The following is an 8,465-nucleotide window of genomic DNA, read 5'->3' as shown; positions in this document are numbered from 1 at the left end:
GAAGGAGCAAACACACTCTGCTCTTCAACCAGAGCAGAAGAAATCATGATTGTTTCAAATAATTCAAATGGAACTCAAGGAATCCCAGAATGTGTGAGGTTGAAAAGGACCACAGTGGGTCATCTAATCCAACCTCCCTGCTCAAGCAGGGCTGTCCTAGAGCACATGGCACAGGACTGCGTCCAGATGGTTGAGGGAGACTCCACAATCTCTGTGGACAATCTGTTCCAGTGCAAGGTCACCCGCACAGTAAAGTTCTTCCTCATATTCAGGTGGAACTTCCTGTGCATCAGTTTCTACCCATTGCCTCTTGTCCTATAGCTTGGCACCACCAAGAAGAGCCTGGTCCATCCTCTTGGCACCCCTTCCCCTTAGATACTTACACACTCTGATGAAGCCCCCTCTCAGTCAGCACTTCTCAAATTCTTTTGCAACTATGGAAACTTTTCTTGACGCTTCAAACTCGCATTACTTAACTCTCAGCCGTCTCCATTACATTACAGCTGGATCTGTATTGCTCCTGCTGTTTCTTCGAAGAAGACACTGAAACTACTGCTTCCGAAATGGTGGCATCATTCCCACAGCCTCCGAGTCAGTGGTGGAAAATCCCCTTGTTCCCAGAAGTTTCTTCCCTAGGGTAGTTCTGGAAGTCCTCAACTCATCTGGCAGGTTCTGGAGCGCTTATGTCCTCAGCTGAAAAAGGCAGGCAACACAGAAGGCACAGGAACATTTCAAAGGCTGGGGTACAAACAGGTCTCAGCACGGCAGGAGGGACAAGGTAGATGCAGAAAACTGAAGAGTTAGACATCAAACACTGGGGACATAAAGTACTCAGATCCTTGTCATAAAGTAGTTCCTGAATAAGCCATTTTACCACTGTATCAGGGCTCTTCAGGCACCAACAATCTCCCTTTTGCACTGGAGGACATATGAAAGATCAGTTTCCTTCCACAGGTTTGAGTTCTCTGACCATATACATGAGGCCAAACCAAAGATGCTGGAAATAATTTTTTTTTTTTTTTGCACAGGACATTGATTTGGATTAAAATATATTCAGCCTCCTAGCTATAGACATTAAAACCACTCCCCTTGCCTCTGCCTATTCAAGGAAGTTAACAAGACATTAGAAATTCTGTTGAGCTAACATCACCAGACCTATACCAGAATATTCTCAATATGGTTACTAGAATTTACTGCATCTGCAGACAATATATTCTGGTATGTCCAATTCTATAATTATTTTTGTGTTATTTTTAAAACAGTATACTCTTAAAGTCCAATATAGAGTATGAGAAGACATTTTCATGTAAAAAAAAGATTTCTTTTGGTCCTCTTTAGAAGTAAATTTCCATCTAAAGTCCAAATTCAAACACTTAATCTGAAAGTTCTGAAATATTTTGGTGAGCAGGTAGCTCCATTTTTTCTGAAAAGACAGGAAACAAGCTATCCTTTGAGCTGGACTACTAGTAGAGAAGAAGCAAAACAAGCTGACACCAAGTTAGGCTAGAGGCTTGCATTCTGCAACTCTAAACACTGGAGATCTTGCAAATCCAAGACAGGAACATGAAGTACATTTCAGTATTCCAGTTCATGTGAGGTTCAGCTACTCTTCTTTTTGCCTCTTCTAGTTACCCTTATTGATATCCACTTTTCCCTGCTGCATTTGCCACCTGCAATTCCTAACTAGACATGCACAAGAACAGTAACAAGGAAAGACACAAATACTAGGACGTAACAGAAGCTGAACTGCACTCCCTGTAAATCAGCCTCCCTTTTTCCAAATTACATTAGCTAATGGTGGCAGCACCTTCGGGGACATTCACCTTCAAAAGTTGATCTCTCATTTAAGTAATTCCAAGAAAAATGAGGCGGGGGAGGAGGGAAGGTTGAGAAATAGAAAGGCAAGCTACACAAGGAGAATTGTAATAGCTTCCTGTAAGTTACTGCTGTCTGCATTAGCATTTCCATTTTTTTTTGGCATTCAGTCAGGCATTCAGCCTAAGAAACTTCCAAGCAGGCAGAATAACGTACGTGATGGTGTCTACATACAACATGCAAAGATGTCTGAAGCAAGACACAATTTTACTATTAAACATGATTTTTTAATATTGAACATTTATTTTAAGGGAGAATGTGGAACTACAGAAGGGCTGTGTTACTCAACAGCCAAGTCTCTCTCTAGCCTGTATTTTGTTCAGCTGATAGCACTGAGATACTAATGGAAGGGACAGAAGTGCTGACTTTAGAGGGACAGTCAGAAACCAAATTCTCTCAGCAGTGAACCACACAGATGTTTCACTGTGAATCCTGAACGTACAACTACAAAAACCATGTGAAAGTCTAACTGCATGTACAACTTGTTATCTTAGATCAGCATAGTTAAAGGTGAATCCTTGCCTGCATTTCAGCTAGTCAAAATCAAAATAAACCACAGAGATTAAACTATGAGTATTAGATTTGAAAGGAATCTATATCACAACTGAGTAAGAGCCAGGTATGATGCTACAGCAAATGCTATGCCACAATTAAATACAATGCTAACAATGCTGTAATAAAATACACCCTTAAAATGAGATTGTTGTCTTAAATACTTCTTGAAGAGGTGAGAAATTACACCATATATCTATCCTTCACTTTCTGGTTTAGCTATGTAAAGCCTCCAGATACTGCCTAACAAACAATTAGGAGATGTTGTATTGGGAAAAAAAGAATAGAGTTGATATCTATGTCTTTTTGAACTGCCTGGATCCAGCTTCCAGGTAAATTCCAGTATATTCACACAAATTTACCCGGAATGCACCAGTTCTTCTCATATCACTTCATAATGCCCTCACTTACCACAATTTATTCTCGACTGTCTCATCCTGACCTTCTTAACCCAATTTAATTTGAGATGCCTTAAAATTTAAAGCACCTCCACTTTAGTAGTGAAACGAACCTGTTGGGTGAGATTCCAGGTGGTTTTGACTTAACTCCTGTCTGCTGAGTTATCGTGTTTGGACAATATTAGCACTTAATGTTCTTACTAGCACAAATGCATTCACTAGCATCATGACAGATGCAATTTCTTTTCTGACATGTCACGCCCCACCCCAACTCCAACACCAGCCTACCTTATCCTGAGCTCTCAATCAGATCAGCTGCAGCTGCCCTGCACTGTTCTGTCTACCTCTGTAGTTTTGAACTGCCATCCCTAATCCCTAACTCCTAGGATCTAGGAAATCCAGCCATTTCCAGCAAATTACCTTATTTGCTCAGAGATGCCAGAAACTATCATGATCTGCTCTGATCCGTTCCAAGATTCCCAGAAACATCTCTAGTTGAGACACTTGTGCATTAAATGGGTATTTTCTGCAGGACAGAATGTATATAAGAGTATACAAATTAATATGCCAGTGGTGCAGAGCTCTGGAACAAATCCTGCAGCTCCATTCTTCTCCACCCTTCCTAATCCCTCTGCAGGGCCATATATCTCTCACTGCCAGCTCTGAGACAATGAATCATAAAGAAAAGTAAAATTTGTTAACGTCTGACAGGCTTTGGCTCAGTTCGTCATATCACTAAAAGGATTTTGTCTCTGATTAATATCAGCCTGTCAGTAGAGGTCTCTGGGCAGAATGACGGAACCTGCCACCCTGTATGTTTCCAATTAATACAACTTCTCAGAAGGTGCCTGGAGATCCATCAATAATCTTAATTAAATATAACCAAAGGGATGACAACTAATGATTAAGGGAGTGGCTCTCTTGGGACAGTGGCTGAAGAGTGTGTACGGCAGGTCAGGAAGAGAGGCAGATGGCTGCTTGTCTAACACAGCAAAGTCTGTTTAAACACAGATGTCCCTGATGGCTGAGTTTCAATTCAATTTATCCTGTTCCCAGTCCTTTAGGAGTTACTTTTCTTCCACACCAGTTAAAACTACCCTCTGCTAAGGTGCAAGAGGGGATTTCTGCTGTGATTCTCCAGCTGCTGCGTTTTGCAGATCATTTCCAGAGAAAGCAGCTCATTCTTCTTTCCCTCTAAACATATACATCCACTGTTGCTTTGTTCTCATTCTACTTACCGTCACAGGGGACCCAGAGATCTTTCAGTTCAAAAATTACTACAGTGACAGAAATAAGAAAAGGCAATTCTTTCTGAGTTCTAGAAATCATCAATATTAGGAATCAAATCACTATACTTCAGTGAGGTTATATGGTTCCTACACATTGAAGTCCTTGCTAAAGGACAGAAAACACAGACTACTACTTCATTATAAAAAATACCCAGCTTCTTACTGAAAAAACAGGCAGCACCAGGTATCACAGTTTTGGCAGGAGAATGAGAGCTGTAGCTTGTCCAATGCAATGCACTGGACTGCTAGATTTTTAACCTTCTGTCAGACATTTATTTCTCCTCTCTTACCTCTCAGAGGCCATAAACTTATCCTAGCTTGTCAAGTCAATTCTGAGACACAGCATCAATAGAATGTACTGGTGTTTCATGTGAGCAGTAATAAGGAGATATCTATTTTTAGAACATTAATGCTAATGAATAAAGCTATCCTGACAGCTTTAAAAGCCTCCCTGTAGTCACACAGTAAACAGGCAAAATGCATGATAAGCAGTGAAGCCACTCATGCTAGTTTGCAGAAGCCTACCAAAGGGTTTACAGGGGCAATCTCTTAATCATCCTCAATATTTGGCATTTTTGCTAAAATTCCTGATTAGTCTCAATCGTGTGTTTTTAGGAATATGGGTACCTGCACTGTAAGAATATGATTAAGATAGATGTCGAATACATCTATCACATCTATCATGTCTGAGGATCATGTAGCCTCACAACATGAGTGAGTACATTCAGCCACCATCTAACTGTTTTGAATTTAAAGCAGTGAAGTAAGAAATCCAATTAAGAACAGAAATCAGGAACCTTTTTCCAAAATATTAGTAATTGCTGCAGTGACCTTCCTCCTTGTCTGCATTCACATACTTGCATTAGTAGAAAGACAACTAGGATTGTAAATTGAATTTACTTTGGCTAAGACTGGCAGTACTTGTTGGCACTATATAGCAAGCCTTTAAAATGCATTATTAAGTAAATTGATTGCAAACTCATCAAGGGTATGAGACTCAGCTTCTCCTCCTGCCTCCTCCAAATAACAGGAGAGAGATGAAAGCTAAGACCATGGTGGTAGAACCACCTTATTCAACATTTGGCAGTCCTTGCTGTGCAGAGAAGTAGATGTTGTGAAGGTCAGTCAGCATCGAACAGAACTGCAACCGCAACTCTTTAGCCAGGCTGGGGAGGATTTCCACCTCCCCTGCCCCTGCAGAGTTTGCCTGGCAGCTACACAACGTATTCATACTACGCACCAGAATAAATATTTCAGCCCTAATTCTTGCACACCATGTACAAAAAGTGAAACACATTTAGTATATTAATAGGAGGAAGAGACACTGTTTATAAATCATGGACATACTGTGACATACAGGAGATGATAAAGCTAGTATGATCTATTACGATAGAAAAAACTCTCAGGTACAAAAGAAACACAAGGCTTGGGTGAGCATCACAACCGCTAAGAAGGGTAGCTGTTACTCATTACCTTTTGACAAGTTCACCACCTGTAAGACTGTAAAAAAATAGTTAAACCTAGGAAGACACTAAGAACACAGAAAACGATCAAAACTGCCATGTGACTACAAACTGAAAGTTGTATTTTGAAAAACTCAGACAAAACCTCCAGAATATCTGTGATAAAGTTACCTTCAAATCTGTACTACTTTCATACCCACGTTAAGAAGATACATGACAATCAGAAATACTCCTGCTTGGCAACCATCATAAAGCTCAATGCAACAGCCTTCTGTAGTACAGACATAGAGCAAAACAACAAACAAATAAACTCTGTAGGACTAACAAAAAAGCCTTGTTGACTGGCGACTGTAATATACTGAGAAAATAAACGGTGGTGAAGGAATACTTGGTTGTTAATTAGCAAATGAATGAATCAGGGCCCCAAGAAGAAGTTTTTACCTAATTTGCTAGCTACTCTTCAGCTTGTACCACCATATCTTCAATGCTATTATTTGGAAACATGCTCATGTTGCTGAGCAGGACGGCAAAGTGAGGCTTTGGACATCACTCCTCAGGAACTAAGTAGTTGCTATGATACACATGCTTATATTGGTACTTCCTCCTGTTACTCCTGCAAGGATACATTAAAAGTAGCATGTCTAATTTTTGCAAAAGCAAATAAATTATAATAAATACCTGGAAATTATTACAAATGCTACACTTCTAGAAAATCTACTTAAAGTACAGGATAAAATGGTAAAAGCAGCATGTGCTAGTACCTGGTACTTAGTTTTTATGTTTAGTATAAAAAGCAAGATCAGAATCTCTTGTCCTATCCCACCAAACACTTGAATAAAAAAGTGTTTTGAGATATAGCTAATCAAGAGAACCATGCAAAGTCTGAATAATTTTCTACAGAAAAACATGAAATGAAGTAACTGAAGGCATCAATTCAAACAATTTACTTAAATATCATTGAACTCCTTAGTAGAAGTTGATATTCAGAACTAAAGCAGCCTTAATTTGTTTTATCTTAATGTATTTCTCAAGCACATTGTGGCCACTTCAATCCCGAATACACACATCTGTAATTTTAATCCGATTTGAGTAATTCACTTTAACAATTAACTCAGATATATTCACTTAAATATTCATGTCTCCCTAGTAACTGAAAAAAAGGAATGTAAAACTGATAAATGCATTTTATCTGAAGAACCATTTGTTACTATTATTAGAGAAGAGAGATAAAAGAACAGTTGTCTCCTAAAAACAATCAGGTGAGATCACTGTATATTGTATACATCTACATTTGCAAGAATCCAGTGATAGTTATGGGCCTGAAGTCTTTGCTGTCAAGTGCCCTGATTTTAACATGGCAATATTGTTCTGTCACCTGAGAGACAAATATTTAGGTGATCTACATATCCTGATATTATACCTATAATACCATATCTATAATATTATGAAGGGGAATTTGAGAGGAAAAAAATATGTTAAGTGATCCATACAGCACTAAGCAATAGACAGTGACATAATTAGGGACAGAATGTAGATTCACTCCTGTTTCTAACTTTTACTAACAGGCATTGGACTTCCCATAGCAATGCATAAACTGCCCTGCAAAATCAGATTGGCCCACAGACTGTAGACTTTCATTACAAACATTCAGTCTTAGGCATGGATAAACTCTGGCTATTTAGTTAGGAGTTAACTTCTGCTGGGGGAGAAGAAATGGAGAAAGAAAGTAGCCTTGTACCATTAGAGACATCACTGCAGTGTGGCCATATTTGCCTACGCTTTTAAACCTGTGGCACTAAGGGAATTAGTTTCCCTCCACTGCAAGATCAATTATTTCAGGAAGATACCCAACATGGAAAGGAACAGTGGTGGTTATTTATATCTGTAAGCGATACAGGTTACACAGCAAAGAAGATCTATTCACATGTCATCCTTAGGAACTCCAGCCACAGACCAGGATCGTAACATGTTAAGAGTTTGTAGAGATACAAAACCATCTCAGTGCACCTGGTTCTCATCCTCCATTTCAGTACAGAAAGACTTCAAGGCTTGTATCCAAACTGCAGAGACCACTGGAAAGGTACCATTGTTAAAATGTACTTTTCTTTGCAGAAAGCTGCACATACTCAAAAAGAACAAATCCAAGGCCTCTGAATTGGTACCATTAAGGAGATAACAAAACGTCAAGGTTATGGATTTCAGATTTGATGAAAAATTAAAGGAACCAAGGCATACCAATTTTACTTAGTTCTGCACAATACCAGCTAATACACTTTGTTGTGTGAACTAATGTGTTGAAAGCTGAGAATTAAATAATTTGATTTCTCATCGCATTGTACACATCACCTGGTAAGTTAGCAAAAGAGAAGAATTAGAGAGTAAGTGACCTGTCCATAGCTAATCAGTTATCTTGAAAAGTAGGAGTATTTGAGTCGTGCTTACTTGGGGCAAAGAGACTTTATTGCTGCAATTTTGTAAGGCACAATTGCTCTCCACAGATTTGTCTTTTGTAATTCCTTCATTAGAAAAGCCATTTGTTAATAGCAGCTAAAAGTACATCTTAATGAAGAGAATATGTGACTGATAAAATACATATAAAAACAATTAATATTCTGGAGACTTAAAAAAAAAATCCCTGAAATAACTTAGAGCACTTGAGCAAGAATCTGAAAAAGTGTTCCTCTGAAGTCATCTAAGCCACAATGTCAATATACCAAATGCAAAAGGAGAATAAATTCGTCTTTTGCCCCACATGTTGACACCTGCAAGTCAGAAGTAGCTTCACACCAGAGAGCTGAAATTCAAATCAAAGCAAAGCAGTTGCTAACATCTCCACCGCTGGAATCCAATCATAACAGAAACTCACTCACTTCTTGCATGAGAAAAAA

This window comes from Neopelma chrysocephalum, unplaced genomic scaffold (assembly GCF_003984885.1).
Source record: "Neopelma chrysocephalum unplaced genomic scaffold, ASM398488v2 Primary Assembly neopelma1_143, whole genome shotgun sequence".
Classification (NCBI taxonomy): Eukaryota; Metazoa; Chordata; class Aves; order Passeriformes; family Pipridae; genus Neopelma; species Neopelma chrysocephalum.
This window is presented reverse-complemented; position numbering follows the sequence as displayed.